Source organism: Pan paniscus, chromosome 18 (assembly GCF_029289425.2).
Source record: "Pan paniscus chromosome 18, NHGRI_mPanPan1-v2.0_pri, whole genome shotgun sequence".
Taxonomy (NCBI): Eukaryota; Metazoa; Chordata; class Mammalia; order Primates; family Hominidae; genus Pan; species Pan paniscus.
The window spans coordinates 17584594-17602878 of NC_073267.2; the positions used below are offsets into that span (position 1 = coordinate 17584594).

Here is an 18285-nt window from a genome sequence, read left to right on the forward strand (position 1 = left end):
AACTCAGATCCGGCCCCCGGTCCCCGTCCCGTTCCCTCCCCCCTGCCCTAAGCCACCTCCACCTCTGTCCTGGCCGCCTCAGGGCGCCTGAAAGGACCAGGACATGCGGGTGCTGTGGCTGCTCTTTTGGCTCCTCTTTTGGCTCCTGCTGGCATTTATCAGCCATCAGTCCACCTGTGTGAGTGGACGGGTGCTGTGGCTGCTCTTTCGGCTCCTCTTTTGGCTCCTGCTGGGATTTATCAGCCATCAGTCCACCTGTGTGAGTAGACGCTGGACCCGCGGGGTTTCTTCCTTTTTACTGGGCTGTGTCACGCGGCATGAAATGACACAGCTCAGGCCTGTAATCCCAGCACTTTAGGGGGCCGAGGTGGGCAGATCACTTGAGTCCAGGAGTTGAAGACTAGCCAGGGCATCATAGCAAAACCCCATCTCTACAAAAAATTCCAAAAAAGATTAGTCGGGCCTGGTGGTGCGTACCTGTTATCCCAGTTACTGGAGAGGCTGAGGTGGGAGGATCGCTTGGGCCCAGGAGCTGGCCGTTGCAGTGAGCCGAGATGGCCCCGCTGCACTCTTGTCTCTAACAAACAAAACGGACCAAAACGAAGTGAAATGTCATTTGATTTGTGTCATCTGGTTTGATGACTTTTTTTTTTTTTAGACAGAGCTGGAGTGCAGTGGCAAGATCTCGGCTCACTGCAACCTCCGCTTCCGGGGTTCAAGCAATTGTCCCGCCTCAGCCTCCTGAGTAGCTCTGATTACAACGCCTGGCTAATTTCTGTATTTTTAGTAGCGACGGGGTTTCACCATGTTCGCCAGGATAGTCTCCATCTCTTCACCTCGTGATCCGCCTGCCTCGGCCTCCCAGTGCTGGGATTACAGGCGTGAGCCACCGCGCCTGGCCAAACTATATAACCTTAAGTGTAAGTTTACTAACTTTGGAAAGTACATACACCAGCATAAACCAACCCCCTTTCAAGATCTACATTATTTTATTTATTTATTTATTTTTTTGAGACAGTTTCTCCCTTGTTGCCGAGGCTGGAGTGCAATGGGGCAATATCAGCTCACCGCAACCTCTGCTTCCCAGATTCGAGCGATTCTCCTGCCTCAGCCTCCCGAGTGGCTGGGATTACAGACATGTGCCACCACTCCCAGCTAATTTTGTATTTTTAGTAGAGATAGGGTTTCTCCATGTTGGTCAGGCTGGTTTTGAACTCCCGACCTCAGGTGATCCGCCCGCCTCGGCCTCCCAAAGCATTGGGATTACAGGCATGAACCACCGTGCCCAGCCAAGATCTACACTATTATGTCACCCCAGAAAGTGAACTCTCACTCTTCCCAGCCAGTCTCTTTCTTATCCTAGGTTAGCTTGCTTATTCTGGAATTTCGTGTATACAGATGCATGCCATGCCATAGGTACTCTTTTGTGTCTGCTTTATTCTGCTCAACACCATGTTTCTGAAATCATGACCATTGTTGTATGGTTCTCTAACTCCATCATTTCCATTTCAGACTCAGCATATGCTGAGTTCAACCTGTTGAAGGGCTATCTCTGTTTAATTCACCATCTTGAAAGAAACATTTAAAATTGAGATGTTTTCAAGAATATATAGTTAAATCCTGAGGAATCGATGTAGAAATGTTATCGTCTTCACTCACATAAGAGTCTAATGGAATTAATGTCAACAATCTTAGAGAAATCCCACACTATTCATGCCATTTTCATGATCTCCATCTTGGTAATTTTTTTTTTTTTTTTTTTTTTTTTTTTTTTTTGAGACAGAGTCTCGCTCTGTCACCCAGGCTGAAGTGCAGTGGTGCGATCTCGGCTCACTGCAACCTCTGCCTCCCGGGTTCAAGTGATTCTTCTGCCTCAGCCTCCCAAGTAGCTGGAACTATAGGCGGGTGCCACCATGCCCTGCTAATTTTTTGTATTTTTAGTAGAGATTGGTTTCACCGTGTTAGCTAGGATGGTCTCAATCTCCTGATCTCGCGGTCCACCCACCTCGGCTTCCCAAAGTGCTGGGATTGCAGGCGTGAGCCACCACGCCCGGCCCACCTTGTTAATTTTTAAGCACTAAAATTCGATACTTATTTGTGAATGAAGTAATCTCTTCATTGTATTTTTTTTTTTTTTTAACTTATGCTGAGCTTTAAATGACAAAGATTCATATAATCCAAGAGAGAAGTATTATTTAGAGGGATTCTTTTACCATGTGATATATAATAAATGCATCCAATGTTATACATCAATTTAAAAAACAAGTAAATAACTAAAGAAAAGATAACTACTGGCCAGGTGCAGTGGCTCACACTTGTATTCCCAGCACTTTGGGAGGCCGAGGCAGGTGGATCATGAGGTCAGGAGTTGGAGACCAGCCTGGCCAAGATGGTGAAACCCTGTTTCTACTAAAAATACAAAAATTAGCCGAGCGTGGTGGCAGGTGCCTGTAATCCCAGTTACTCAGTAGCTGAGGCAGGAGAATCGCTTGAACCCGGGAGGCGGAGGTTGCAGTGAGCTGAGATCATGCCACTGCAATCTAGCCTGGGTGACAGAGCAAGACTTTGTCTCAAAACAAAAAGAAAAGGAAAGATAATTACTTTATACTTAGCTTGTCTTAGCCATGAGTGACGGGCTGCATGTGGCCCAGGACAGTTTTGAATGCAGTTCAGCACAAATTTGTAAACTTTCTTAAAACATTAGGAGATTTTGGCCAGGTACAGTGGCTCATGCCTGTAATCCCAGCACTTTGGGAGGCTGAGGCGGGCAGATTACCTGAGGTCAGGAGTTCGAGACCACCCTGGCCAACATGGCAAAACCCCATCTCCACAAAAAATAAAAAAATTTGCTGAGTGCACTGTCAGGCACCTGTACTCCCAGCTACTCAGGAGGCTGAGGCAGGAGAATCACTTGAACCTGAGAGGCAGAGGTTGCAGTGAGCCGAGAGCACACCACTGCACTCCAGCCTGGGTGACAGAGTGAGACCCCATCTCAAAAAGAAACAACAAACAAAAACAAAAACAAAAACAAAAACAAAAACAATGGCCGGGCACGGTGGTTCACACCTGTAATCCCAGCACTTTGGGAGGCCGAGGCAGGCAGATCGCCTGTCGGGAGTTGAAGGCCAGACTGGCCAACATGGTGAAACCTCATCTCTACTAAAAATACAAAAATTAGTCAGGCGTGGTGGCAGAGACCTGTAATCTCAGCTGCTCGGGAGGCTGAGGGAGGAGAATGGCTTGAGCCCAGGAGCTGGAGGTTGCAGTGAGCTGAGATTGCACCACTGCACTCCAGCCTGGGCGACTGAGTGGAGCGGAACTCTGTGTCAAAAAAAAAAAAAAGAGGTTTTTTTAAGATCATCAGCTGTTGTTAGTGTCAGTGTATGTTATGTGTGGCTCAAGACAACTTTGCTTCTTTTAATATAGGCAGGGAAGTCAAAAGATTGGATATCCCTGCTTTATACCAAGAAAGACAACACCCCACATTTGCAATGCCTAAAAACACTACCAGCCATCTGAAAAACATGAGACTTCTCTAACTTCTGTTCTTTTTTGTAGCAGTGGAATCCCACGGTGATATCTGAGGGATGTGGTTACCTTTTGGAGGAGGTTGACGGTTTCTAAGGATGATTCTTTCTGAGTGAAATATTGTCAGTGTCATTGACCTTTTCATTATTTCAACTATTATTATTCCAGGTTATCAATACTCTGGCTGACCTTCGTCATCGTGGGACTGACTTTGGTGGAAGTCTTTGGTTACTTATCATTACTGTGTTTCTGAGAAGTTATAAATTTGCCATCTCCCTCCGCACAAGTTACCTTTCTGTGAGTATACTAACTTTCTGTAGAGGTATACTTGTAATCACAAATAAGAATAAGTTATATGAAACAATTCACGTTTCTGGACTTCATTATGAATATGTGGTTTTACCCCAAAAATCAGGGAAATGATTTATTAGCATAAGAAATATGAAAATATCTGCCATTTACATTATGAAAATTAAATAGGTTGGTGTTTAATAGAATGTCAACAGAGCTTTTGGTCAAAAATAAGTTTTTTTAACCTTTGTGCTATTTGTCACAAATGGAGTATGAGGTTTCGTCACTTAAATAGGAAAGTCTTTCTAAACTCTTCTGCTTTATAGTTCTATCGTATGGGTGGAAGGAAAACTTCCAATCTCCACTCTGAAGATTCACTGCAGAAATGAGCTGACAACAGACAGCTTAACAGGAAAAGAAAAACATAGAACAGGCATAAACATGGGAACCAGCTGAAAAATGAGACTGCTAGAAGGGCTGGATGGTTGATGCTTAAAGAGCACCCTCTTCTGAGGGGAGAGGGAGATAGATGGAGATGTAGGCCATTTAGAGGGGCAGCAAATGATTTTTAGGGGAAATGAAAGAGCCCAAGGAACAAACAGTTGGCCTGAGACAAAGTTCCTCTGAGGTCATAGGGACGAGGTGACAAACTGCCGGAAGGTGAAGGGCAGAACTGCACTGGGTCTCATGATGCAGAGAAAGCCCCAGAGAATCTCTTAGAACTGCCCTCCAAGAGAATCAATGAAAAGTGTGTCTGGGCAGGGTAATTTTGAATGACATCATTCAAAGTGCATGTTCCCACTTGCAACTGGAGAGAGATCAGTATGTCAAAAGTCTGTACTTGGTAAGAATTTGGCTGCTAAGTTGTGCCATAATTTGTCTTTTGAGCCTTTTTTCCTTTGGGGAAGTTGAGCTCTACATTTTGTCTTGCCATTCATGACAGTAAAAATGTGGCCGTCTGGGGGCTGAACCTCCTTCTGAACAATGATCCAAGATAAAAGTACTAATACCACAATGCTTTTTTATATTCAAGGGAAGAGGAAGTATGTTTCAGTTTTACCGCCTAGATAATTACACGTCATTTGGCACTGCCTTTCAAGATATGTAGAAAACAGAAAATATATGAGTTATGAAGATATCTAGGCACATTTAACATTCTCTGTGCCACTTAGTCCTGAACAGAGAATTTTCGGTATAAATTGGAGGAAGCTTTTTTTTTTTTTTTTTTTTTTTTTTCTTTTCTCACTCCCAAGACGTGTCTCCCTCTGTTGCCCAGGCTGGAGTATAATGGTGTGAGCTCGGCTCACTGCAACCTCCACCTCCTGGCTTCAAGTGATTCCCCTGCCTCAGCCTCTCAAGTAGCTGGGATTACAGGTGCCCACCACCATGCCCAGCTAATTTTTGTATTTTTAGTAGAGTCGGGGTTTTACCATGTTGGCCAGGCTAGTCTCAAAACCCGACCTCAAATGATCCACCCGCCTCAGCCTCCCAAAGTGCTGGGATTACAAGCGTGAGCCACCACGTGAGCCAGGGGAAGTTTTTAAATTTACCACTTTTTAACAATTCCATTTAGGAAAGTTCAGTTGAGCTGTTGGACTTGGACAACTTTGCACCTCTCATCTTTGTCCTTGTCATCTAGTCATCTATACCATTACCTCCTAAGCAGGGACATCATGGGTGCCATGAAGCATTCATGCGTGATGGCATTTCTTTGCCTCTCATTTCTTCGTGTGTTTGACATTTCTCCTAGCTCCAAACTGGGCCAGCTACCTTTCCTATGAAATCTAGCAGTAGCTGTGGGATAGACGTGGTTGCTCTTCTCATCTTTTTAGATTACCCATTGCTTCTCTCGAAATCCTAGTACATGATTTTTTTTTGATCCTATGTGCAGAAATCAGGAAAAAACAAATTCTACAAAGAATTTGAAAGATATTATTTCAGGCCAGGTGTGGTGGCTCATGCCTGTAATCCCAGCACTTTGGGAGGCTGAGGCAGGTGGATCACTTGAGGTCAGCAGTTCAAGACCAGATGGGCCAACATAGTGAAATCCCATCTCTACTAAAAAGACAAAAATTAGCCAGGCATGGTAGCAGGCACCTGTAATCCCAGCTACTTGGGAGGCCGAGGCACAAGAATCGCTTGAATCTGGGAGGTGGAGGTTGCCGTGAGCCACGGTAGCGCCACTGCACTTCAGCATGGTTGAGTGACACTCCGTCTCAAGAAAAAAGTCATTTCAATGACTACCTCAGGAGATTCATAGGTATCTGACCCACATCTGAGATGGGATTTGCATTGCATTTTAGCTATGATGAGAACAAATATTTAATGTCTTCGAAGATTAAAAGCATACTGTGATAATATGGAAATCTTGGTGGGAATTCAGTCATTAGTGAGAATGTTTTGCGTTAAGTTCAAACCGGCCTCAACGAAGCTGATGTGAGGGAAGGGAAAGTGAACTCTGAGTAGAGCAGGGACAGAAGAAAGATGCTCCAGTGCGGATCAGGAAGGAGCAGGGGGTGAAATGTTACAAATTCTAGAACTCAGAGAGCTGAAGGTAATTACTTCCTTTTCAGGTTGTGAAACATGTTAACCTGTGGTAAAATACTTACAAGATGATAATTACCATCTAACCGTGTTGAAGTGTGCAGTTCAGTTGTGTGAAGTATATTCATGTCATTTTTTTTTTTTTTTTTTGAGACGGAGTCTCACTCTGTCACCAGGCTGGAGTGCAGTGGTGGGATCTTGGCTCACTGCAACCTCTGCCTCCTGGGTTCAAGCAGTTCTCCTGCCTCAGCCTCCCGAGTAGCTGGGACTACAGGCGTGCGCCACCATGCTCAGCTAATTTTTGTATTTTTAGTAGAGACAGGGTTTCACCATGTTGGTCAGGCTGGTCTTGAACTCCTAACCTCGTGATCCGCCTGCCTCAGCCTCCCAAAGTGCTGGGATTACAGGCGTGAGCCACCATGCCCAGCGAAATCTAGGGCTGGAACATGGCTGCAGCATATATATAGAATTGAATTCCATCGTTTTGTTAACCCTGTTTTTTGTTTGTTTGTAGTTGTTGCTGTTTTTGAGACACAGTCTCGCTCTGTCGCCTAGGCTGGAGTGCAGTGGTGCAATCTCGGCTCACGGCAGACTCTGCCTCCTGGGTTCAAACTATTCTCCTGCCTCAGCCTCCCAAGTAGGTGGGACTACAGGCGCCTACCACCACACCCGGCTAATTTTTGTATTTTATTAGAGACAGGGTTTCACCATATTGGCCAGGCTGGTCTGGAACTCCTGACCTTGTGATCCGCCCACCTCGGCCTCCCAAAGTGCTGGGATTACAGGCGTGAGCCACCACACCCAGCCCCTGTTTTGTTTTTGTTTTGCTTGTTTCTTAGGGTTGTTTTTCTATTTATGGTAAAGGCATTGGCTTTCCATTTGTAGCATCAATCGAATATTTCCTGTTAACAATAACCTTATGTCATAGTAAATGGTAAAGGGATTTAAAGCAGTGGTTTTCAGCTGCCAGAGGCCTGAGTGAGTTTGGGCACACTCTGTGTGATCGGGCAGAAGGCCTGTGGGAAGTTTAGCCGAGGACAGGGCCAGGAAAGGTGATGGACAGTGGGGGTCTGTCCTGGTCACCAGGCCCCTGGGTCCTGCCCACCTGCTTGGAGCTCCCCACCCATCACACACGATGCTGCCAAGCCCTCTGGGTATTGTGGGCAAATACCTTAGGAGAGAAGCTGATGAACTTTGTTTCTTGAAATGCACAGATTCCTTGGACATCCCTGAGAGATCAATCATGAAAGTCAACTTGGTTTTCTCCCCCTCATTTGGGTTCAGAATTTAAAGTCCACACACACAGGCAGTAAGATGATATAGATAAGGACATCATCACTCGGTTTCGGATGTTAAAATGTCTAGGTGGGTTAGGGGTGATTTGAGATCACACAACCTTGTGGCACAAAGAGGAATTCCCAGGCCAGAGGGAGACATTTTATTGCCATGTTATGATCTTATCATTGAGTTGAAAGGCAATCTTGTTTCATTTTGGATTCTTTCTTATGTTTATGTCTTATAAGGGCACTTTGAATTTCCAAGCAAATAATAATTTTGAATTAGCTTTTAATCATTGACTTCTAGCACAGTTATATGATCAGAAACATGCTGTGTGATTGGATTGCTCTCAAACATATTGAGATTTGCTGGAACAAAATAAGTCAGGTTAATTTTTGTAAATGTACCATGCCTGCTTAAAATGAATGTATGTACATTTGTTCCTGAGATACAGGTTGATGGGCGGATGGCTACATGGATGTGATGGAGATGTTTTACTATCGGGACCTTCCGCATCCTGCTGATGTTTTGTTGCTTAAGATATGAATGGCTGAGCGGAGGCTGTAAACCCTGGCACTCTGCTTGGGTATGAGGTTCTTCCTGCCATCCTGCCATCATTTGTTTTTTATGTTTTGTCGCCAAAAGTGACCTTGAGGAACCCTGGGAGCTCAGGAAGGAAGGAGCGCCCAGAAGCAGGGACAGGGAGCTGGTTGGGGAGGACCAGAAATCAGGTTTGTGAAGGTTCCAGAGAGGACCTGGCCTTGGGAGGAGCGTGGGGGACTGAGATGGGGGAGGGGTCATTGGAATGATGCGGGCGCTACTTGGAATGTCCATTGTGAGGCACCACCGGGGTCATCAGGGATTGGTGGAGAGGGAGTATGAAGCCCCAGGGTTGCTAAGGGAGGGCCCAGACCGAAGAAGGTTTGGTGGAAAGCAGAACCTTAGTCTCCCTCTAATTGCTCCTAAGCCTCAACGCTCCCTTGCCCCGCGTGTCCTGTTGCTTCCCTGATCTTCTCCGTGACCTGTAGCTAAGCCTTCCACCAGCGCTTGAGTACTTAATTTGAACCGGATCCTTTCCCAGACCCTTTCTTCTTCTCCTCCTCCTCCTCCACCTCCTCCAGGTGCCCAACAGCCCCCTTCTCCTCCTTTCCCTTCCCTTACTTCCCCCCTTCCCCTCCCCTTCCCCTCCCCTTACTTCCCCCCTTCCCCTCCCCTTCCCCTCCCCTTCCCCTCCCCCTCCCCTTCCCCTCCCCCTCCCCTCCCCTCCCCCTCCCCAACTCAGATCCGGCCCCCGGTCCCCGTCCCGTTCCCTCCCCCCTGCCCTAAGCCACCTCCACCTCTGTCCTGGCCGCCTCAGGGCGCCTGAAAGGACCAGGACATGCGGGTGCTGTGGCTGCTCTTTTGGCTCCTCTTTTGGCTCCTGCTGGCATTTATCAGCCATCAGTCCACCTGTGTGAGTGGACGGGTGCTGTGGCTGCTCTTTCGGCTCCTCTTTTGGCTCCTGCTGGGATTTATCAGCCATCAGTCCACCTGTGTGAGTAGACGCTGGACCCGCGGGGTTTCTTCCTTTTTACTGGGCTGTGTCACGCGGCATGAAATGACACAGCTCAGGCCTGTAATCCCAGCACTTTAGGGGGCCGAGGTGGGCAGATCACTTGAGTCCAGGAGTTGAAGACTAGCCAGGGCATCATAGCAAAACCCCATCTCTACAAAAAATTCCAAAAAAGATTAGTCGGGCCTGGTGGTGCGTACCTGTTATCCCAGTTACTGGAGAGGCTGAGGTGGGAGGATCGCTTGGGCCCAGGAGCTGGCCGTTGCAGTGAGCCGAGATGGCCCCGCTGCACTCTTGTCTCTAACAAACAAAACGGACCAAAACGAAGTGAAATGTCATTTGATTTGTGTCATCTGGTTTGATGACTTTTTTTTTTTTTAGACAGAGCTGGAGTGCAGTGGCAAGATCTCGGCTCACTGCAACCTCCGCTTCCGGGGTTCAAGCAATTGTCCCGCCTCAGCCTCCTGAGTAGCTCTGATTACAACGCCTGGCTAATTTCTGTATTTTTAGTAGCGACGGGGTTTCACCATGTTCGCCAGGATAGTCTCCATCTCTTCACCTCGTGATCCGCCTGCCTCGGCCTCCCAGTGCTGGGATTACAGGCGTGAGCCACCGCGCCTGGCCAAACTATATAACCTTAAGTGTAAGTTTACTAACTTTGGAAAGTACATACACCAGCATAAACCAACCCCCTTTCAAGATCTACATTATTTTATTTATTTATTTATTTTTTTGAGACAGTTTCTCCCTTGTTGCCGAGGCTGGAGTGCAATGGGGCAATATCAGCTCACCGCAACCTCTGCTTCCCAGATTCGAGCGATTCTCCTGCCTCAGCCTCCCGAGTGGCTGGGATTACAGACATGTGCCACCACTCCCAGCTAATTTTGTATTTTTAGTAGAGATAGGGTTTCTCCATGTTGGTCAGGCTGGTTTTGAACTCCCGACCTCAGGTGATCCGCCCGCCTCGGCCTCCCAAAGCATTGGGATTACAGGCATGAACCACCGTGCCCAGCCAAGATCTACACTATTATGTCACCCCAGAAAGTGAACTCTCACTCTTCCCAGCCAGTCTCTTTCTTATCCTAGGTTAGCTTGCTTATTCTGGAATTTCGTGTATACAGATGCATGCCATGCCATAGGTACTCTTTTGTGTCTGCTTTATTCTGCTCAACACCATGTTTCTGAAATCATGACCATTGTTGTATGGTTCTCTAACTCCATCATTTCCATTTCAGACTCAGCATATGCTGAGTTCAACCTGTTGAAGGGCTATCTCTGTTTAATTCACCATCTTGAAAGAAACATTTAAAATTGAGATGTTTTCAAGAATATATAGTTAAATCCTGAGGAATCGATGTAGAAATGTTATCGTCTTCACTCACATAAGAGTCTAATGGAATTAATGTCAACAATCTTAGAGAAATCCCACACTATTCATGCCATTTTCATGATCTCCATCTTGGTAATTTTTTTTTTTTTTTTTTTTTTTTTTTTTTTTGAGACAGAGTCTCGCTCTGTCACCCAGGCTGAAGTGCAGTGGTGCGATCTCGGCTCACTGCAACCTCTGCCTCCCGGGTTCAAGTGATTCTTCTGCCTCAGCCTCCCAAGTAGCTGGAACTATAGGCGGGTGCCACCATGCCCTGCTAATTTTTTGTATTTTTAGTAGAGATTGGTTTCACCGTGTTAGCTAGGATGGTCTCAATCTCCTGATCTCGCGGTCCACCCACCTCGGCTTCCCAAAGTGCTGGGATTGCAGGCGTGAGCCACCACGCCCGGCCCACCTTGTTAATTTTTAAGCACTAAAATTCGATACTTATTTGTGAATGAAGTAATCTCTTCATTGTATTTTTTTTTTTTTTTAACTTATGCTGAGCTTTAAATGACAAAGATTCATATAATCCAAGAGAGAAGTATTATTTAGAGGGATTCTTTTACCATGTGATATATAATAAATGCATCCAATGTTATACATCAATTTAAAAAACAAGTAAATAACTAAAGAAAAGATAACTACTGGCCAGGTGCAGTGGCTCACACTTGTATTCCCAGCACTTTGGGAGGCCGAGGCAGGTGGATCATGAGGTCAGGAGTTGGAGACCAGCCTGGCCAAGATGGTGAAACCCTGTTTCTACTAAAAATACAAAAATTAGCCGAGCGTGGTGGCAGGTGCCTGTAATCCCAGTTACTCAGTAGCTGAGGCAGGAGAATCGCTTGAACCCGGGAGGCGGAGGTTGCAGTGAGCTGAGATCATGCCACTGCAATCTAGCCTGGGTGACAGAGCAAGACTTTGTCTCAAAACAAAAAGAAAAGGAAAGATAATTACTTTATACTTAGCTTGTCTTAGCCATGAGTGACGGGCTGCATGTGGCCCAGGACAGTTTTGAATGCAGTTCAGCACAAATTTGTAAACTTTCTTAAAACATTAGGAGATTTTGGCCAGGTACAGTGGCTCATGCCTGTAATCCCAGCACTTTGGGAGGCTGAGGCGGGCAGATTACCTGAGGTCAGGAGTTCGAGACCACCCTGGCCAACATGGCAAAACCCCATCTCCACAAAAAATAAAAAAATTTGCTGAGTGCACTGTCAGGCACCTGTACTCCCAGCTACTCAGGAGGCTGAGGCAGGAGAATCACTTGAACCTGAGAGGCAGAGGTTGCAGTGAGCCGAGAGCACACCACTGCACTCCAGCCTGGGTGACAGAGTGAGACCCCATCTCAAAAAGAAACAACAAACAAAAACAAAAACAAAAACAAAAACAAAAACAATGGCCGGGCACGGTGGTTCACACCTGTAATCCCAGCACTTTGGGAGGCCGAGGCAGGCAGATCGCCTGTCGGGAGTTGAAGGCCAGACTGGCCAACATGGTGAAACCTCATCTCTACTAAAAATACAAAAATTAGTCAGGCGTGGTGGCAGAGACCTGTAATCTCAGCTGCTCGGGAGGCTGAGGGAGGAGAATGGCTTGAGCCCAGGAGCTGGAGGTTGCAGTGAGCTGAGATTGCACCACTGCACTCCAGCCTGGGCGACTGAGTGGAGCGGAACTCTGTGTCAAAAAAAAAAAAAAGAGGTTTTTTTAAGATCATCAGCTGTTGTTAGTGTCAGTGTATGTTATGTGTGGCTCAAGACAACTTTGCTTCTTTTAATATAGGCAGGGAAGTCAAAAGATTGGATATCCCTGCTTTATACCAAGAAAGACAACACCCCACATTTGCAATGCCTAAAAACACTACCAGCCATCTGAAAAACATGAGACTTCTCTAACTTCTGTTCTTTTTTGTAGCAGTGGAATCCCACGGTGATATCTGAGGGATGTGGTTACCTTTTGGAGGAGGTTGACGGTTTCTAAGGATGATTCTTTCTGAGTGAAATATTGTCAGTGTCATTGACCTTTTCATTATTTCAACTATTATTATTCCAGGTTATCAATACTCTGGCTGACCTTCGTCATCGTGGGACTGACTTTGGTGGAAGTCTTTGGTTACTTATCATTACTGTGTTTCTGAGAAGTTATAAATTTGCCATCTCCCTCCGCACAAGTTACCTTTCTGTGAGTATACTAACTTTCTGTAGAGGTATACTTGTAATCACAAATAAGAATAAGTTATATGAAACAATTCACGTTTCTGGACTTCATTATGAATATGTGGTTTTACCCCAAAAATCAGGGAAATGATTTATTAGCATAAGAAATATGAAAATATCTGCCATTTACATTATGAAAATTAAATAGGTCGGTGTTTAATAGAATGTCAACAGAGCTTTTGGTCAAAAATAAGTTTTTTTAACCTTTGTGCTATTTGTCACAAATGGAGTATGAGGTTTCGTCACTTAAATAGGAAAGTCTTTCTAAACTCTTCTGCTTTATAGTTCTATCGTATGGGTGGAAGGAAAACTTCCAATCTCCACTCTGAAGATTCACTGCAGAAATGAGCTGACAACAGACAGCTTAACAGGAAAAGAAAAACATAGAACAGGCATAAACATGGGAACCAGCTGAAAAATGAGACTGCTAGAAGGGCTGGATGGTTGATGCTTAAAGAGCACCCTCTTCTGAGGGGAGAGGGAGATAGATGGAGATGTAGGCCATTTAGAGGGGCAGCAAATGATTTTTAGGGGAAATGAAAGAGCCCAAGGAACAAACAGTTGGCCTGAGACAAAGTTCCTCTGAGGTCATAGGGACGAGGTGACAAACTGCCGGAAGGTGAAGGGCAGAACTGCACTGGGTCTCATGATGCAGAGAAAGCCCCAGAGAATCTCTTAGAACTGCCCTCCAAGAGAATCAATGAAAAGTGTGTCTGGGCAGGGTAATTTTGAATGACATCATTCAAAGTGCATGTTCCCACTTGCAACTGGAGAGAGATCAGTATGTCAAAAGTCTGTACTTGGTAAGAATTTGGCTGCTAAGTTGTGCCATAATTTGTCTTTTGAGCCTTTTTTCCTTTGGGGAAGTTGAGCTCTACATTTTGTCTTGCCATTCATGACAGTAAAAATGTGGCCGTCTGGGGGCTGAACCTCCTTCTGAACAATGATCCAAGATAAAAGTACTAATACCACAATGCTTTTTTATATTCAAGGGAAGAGGAAGTATGTTTCAGTTTTACCGCCTAGATAATTACACGTCATTTGGCACTGCCTTTCAAGATATGTAGAAAACAGAAAATATATGAGTTATGAAGATATCTAGGCACATTTAACATTCTCTGTGCCACTTAGTCCTGAACAGAGAATTTTCGGTATAAATTGGAGGAAGCTTTTTTTTTTTTTTTTTTTTTTTTTTCTTTTCTCACTCCCAAGACGTGTCTCCCTCTGTTGCCCAGGCTGGAGTATAATGGTGTGAGCTCGGCTCACTGCAACCTCCACCTCCTGGCTTCAAGTGATTCCCCTGCCTCAGCCTCTCAAGTAGCTGGGATTACAGGTGCCCACCACCATGCCCAGCTAATTTTTGTATTTTTAGTAGAGTCGGGGTTTTACCATGTTGGCCAGGCTAGTCTCAAAACCCGACCTCAAATGATCCACCCGCCTCAGCCTCCCAAAGTGCTGGGATTACAAGCGTGAGCCACCACGTGAGCCAGGGGAAGTTTTTAAATTTACCACTTTTTAACAATTCCATTTAGGAAAGTTCAGTTGAGCTGTTGGACTTGGACAACTTTGCACCTCTCATCTTTGTCCTTGTCATCTAGTCATCTATACCATTACCTCCTAAGCAGGGACATCATGGGTGCCATGAAGCATTCATGCGTGATGGCATTTCTTTGCCTCTCATTTCTTCGTGTGTTTGACATTTCTCCTAGCTCCAAACTGGGCCAGCTACCTTTCCTATGAAATCTAGCAGTAGCTGTGGGATAGACGTGGTTGCTCTTCTCATCTTTTTAGATTACCCATTGCTTCTCTCGAAATCCTAGTACATGATTTTTTTTTGATCCTATGTGCAGAAATCAGGAAAAAACAAATTCTACAAAGAATTTGAAAGATATTATTTCAGGCCAGGTGTGGTGGCTCATGCCTGTAATCCCAGCACTTTGGGAGGCTGAGGCAGGTGGATCACTTGAGGTCAGCAGTTCAAGACCAGATGGGCCAACATAGTGAAATCCCATCTCTACTAAAAAGACAAAAATTAGCCAGGCATGGTAGCAGGCACCTGTAATCCCAGCTACTTGGGAGGCCGAGGCACAAGAATCGCTTGAATCTGGGAGGTGGAGGTTGCCGTGAGCCACGGTAGCGCCACTGCACTTCAGCATGGTTGAGTGACACTCCGTCTCAAGAAAAAAGTCATTTCAATGACTACCTCAGGAGATTCATAGGTATCTGACCCACATCTGAGATGGGATTTGCATTGCATTTTAGCTATGATGAGAACAAATATTTAATGTCTTCGAAGATTAAAAGCATACTGTGATAATATGGAAATCTTGGTGGGAATTCAGTCATTAGTGAGAATGTTTTGCGTTAAGTTCAAACCGGCCTCAACGAAGCTGATGTGAGGGAAGGGAAAGTGAACTCTGAGTAGAGCAGGGACAGAAGAAAGATGCTCCAGTGCGGATCAGGAAGGAGCAGGGGGTGAAATGTTACAAATTCTAGAACTCAGAGAGCTGAAGGTAATTACTTCCTTTTCAGGTTGTGAAACATGTTAACCTGTGGTAAAATACTTACAAGATGATAATTACCATCTAACCGTGTTGAAGTGTGCAGTTCAGTTGTGTGAAGTATATTCATGTCATTTTTTTTTTTTTTTTTTGAGACGGAGTCTCACTCTGTCACCAGGCTGGAGTGCAGTGGTGGGATCTTGGCTCACTGCAACCTCTGCCTCCTGGGTTCAAGCAGTTCTCCTGCCTCAGCCTCCCGAGTAGCTGGGACTACAGGCGTGCGCCACCATGCTCAGCTAATTTTTGTATTTTTAGTAGAGACAGGGTTTCACCATGTTGGTCAGGCTGGTCTTGAACTCCTAACCTCGTGATCCGCCTGCCTCAGCCTCCCAAAGTGCTGGGATTACAGGCGTGAGCCACCATGCCCAGCGAAATCTAGGGCTGGAACATGGCTGCAGCATATAAATAGAATTGAATTCCATCGTTTTGTTAACCCTGTTTTTTGTTTGTTTGTAGTTGTTGCTGTTTTTGAGACACAGTCTCGCTCTGTCGCCTAGGCTGGAGTGCAGTGGTGCAATCTCGGCTCACGGCAGACTCTGCCTCCTGGGTTCAAACTATTCTCCTGCCTCAGCCTCCCAAGTAGGTGGGACTACAGGCGCCTACCACCACACCCGGCTAATTTTTGTATTTTATTAGAGACAGGGTTTCACCATATTGGCCAGGCTGGTCTGGAACTCCTGACCTTGTGATCCGCCCACCTCGGCCTCCCAAAGTGCTGGGATTACAGGCGTGAGCCACCACACCCAGCCCCTGTTTTGTTTTTGTTTTGCTTGTTTCTTAGGGTTGTTTTTCTATTTATGGTAAAGGCATTGGCTTTCCATTTGTAGCATCAATCGAATATTTCCTGTTAACAATAACCTTATGTCATAGTAAATGGTAAAGGGATTTAAAGCAGTGGTTTTCAGCTGCCAGAGGCCTGAGTGAGTTTGGGCACACTCTGTGTGATCGGGCAGAAGGCCTGTGGGAAGTTTAGCCGAGGACAGGGCCAGGAAAGGTGATGGACAGTGGGGGTCTGTCCTGGTCACCAGGCCCCTGGGTCCTGCCCACCTGCTTGGAGCTCCCCACCCATCACACACGATGCTGCCAAGCCCTCTGGGTATTGTGGGCAAATACCTTAGGAGAGAAGCTGATGAACTTTGTTTCTTGAAATGCACAGATTCCTTGGACATCCCTGAGAGATCAATCATGAAAGTCAACTTGGTTTTCTCCCCCTCATTTGGGTTCAGAATTTAAAGTCCACACACACAGGCAGTAAGATGATATAGATAAGGACATCATCACTCGGTTTCGGATGTTAAAATGTCTAGGTGGGTTAGGGGTGATTTGAGATCACACAACCTTGTGGCACAAAGAGGAATTCCCAGGCCAGAGGGAGACATTTTATTGCCATGTTATGATCTTATCATTGAGTTGAAAGGCAATCTTGTTTCATTTTGGATTCTTTCTTATGTTTATGTCTTATAAGGGCACTTTGAATTTCCAAGCAAATAATAATTTTGAATTAGCTTTTAATCATTGACTTCTAGCACAGTTATATGATCAGAAACATGCTGTGTGATTGGATTGCTCTCAAACATATTGAGATTTGCTGGAACAAAATAAGTCAGGTTAATTTTTGTAAATGTACCATGCCTGCTTAAAATGAATGTATGTACATTTGTTCCTGAGATACAGGTTGATGGGCGGATGGCTACATGGATGTGATGGAGATGTTTTACTATCGGGACCTTCCGCATCCTGCTGATGTTTTGTTGCTTAAGATATGAATGGCTGAGCGGAGGCTGTAAACCCTGGCACTCTGCTTGGGTATGAGGTTCTTCCTGCCATCCTGCCATCATTTGTTTTTTATGTTTTGTCGCCAAAAGTGACCTTGAGGAACCCTGGGAGCTCAGGAAGGAAGGAGCGCCCAGAAGCAGGGACAGGGAGCTGGTTGGGGAGGACCAGAAATCAGGTTTGTGAAGGTTCCAGAGAGGACCTGGCCTTGGGAGGAGCGTGGGGGACTGAGATGGGGGAGGGGTCATTGGAATGATGCGGGCGCTACTTGGAATGTCCATTGTGAGGCACCACCGGGGTCATCAGGGATTGGTGGAGAGGGAGTATGAAGCCCCAGGGTTGCTAAGGGAGGGCCCAGACCGAAGAAGGTTTGGTGGAAAGCAGAACCTTAGTCTCCCTCTAATTGCTCCTAAGCCTCAACGCTCCCTTGCCCCGCGTGTCCTGTTGCTTCCCTGATCTTCTCCGTGACCTGTAGCTAAGCCTTCCACCAGCGCTTGAGTACTTAATTTGAACCGGATCCTTTCCCAGACCCTTTCTTCTTCTCCTCCTCCTCCTCCACCTCCTCCAGGTGCCCAACAGCCCCCTTCTCCTCCTTTCCCTTCCCTTACTTCCCCCCTTCCCCTCCCCTTCCCCTCCCCTTACTTCCCCCCTTCCCCTCCCCTTCCCCTCCCCTTCCCCTCCCCCTCCCCTTCCCCTCCCCCTCCCCTCCCCTCCCCCTCCCCAACTCAGATCCGGCCCCCGGTCCCCGTCCCGTTCCCTCCCCCCTGCCCTAAGCCACCTCCACCTCTGTCCTGGCCGCCTCAGGGCGCCTGAAAGGACCAGGACATGCGGGTGCTGTGGCTGCTCTTTTGGCTCCTCTTTTGGCTCCTGCTGGCATTTATCAGCCATCAGTCCACCTGTGTGAGTGGACGGGTGCTGTGGCTGCTCTTTCGGCTCCTCTTTTGGCTCCTGCTGGGATTTATCAGCCATCAGTCCACCTGTGTGAGTAGACGCTGGACCCGCGGGGTTTCTTCCTTTTTACTGGGCTGTGTCACGCGGCATGAAATGACACAGCTCAGGCCTGTAATCCCAGCACTTTAGGGGGCCGAGGTGGGCAGATCACTTGAGTCCAGGAGTTGAAGACTAGCCAGGGCATCATAGCAAAACCCCATCTCTACAAAAAATTCCAAAAAAGAT

General features: G+C 46.3%; 1 long non-coding RNA gene across 3 annotated transcripts; it reads left to right on the top strand.

Annotated features, from left to right (window-relative positions):
- The first annotated feature begins 799 nt into the window (after positions 1 to 799).
- On the top strand, positions 800 to 17288 carry LOC134729413 (uncharacterized). Of its 3 annotated transcripts, XR_010110493.1 has the most exons (4): positions 800 to 920; positions 3697 to 3825; positions 12612 to 12740; positions 17202 to 17288. It is a non-coding gene; the product is annotated as an uncharacterized LOC134729413 (long non-coding RNA). The 3 variants fall into 3 exon arrangements; XR_010110494.1 differs by lacking the exons at positions 12612 to 12740; positions 17202 to 17288 and adding an exon at positions 8287 to 8373; XR_010110495.1 differs by lacking the exons at positions 800 to 920; positions 3697 to 3825 and adding an exon at positions 9704 to 9836.
- The last annotated feature ends 997 nt before the right edge of the window (positions 17289 to 18285 follow it).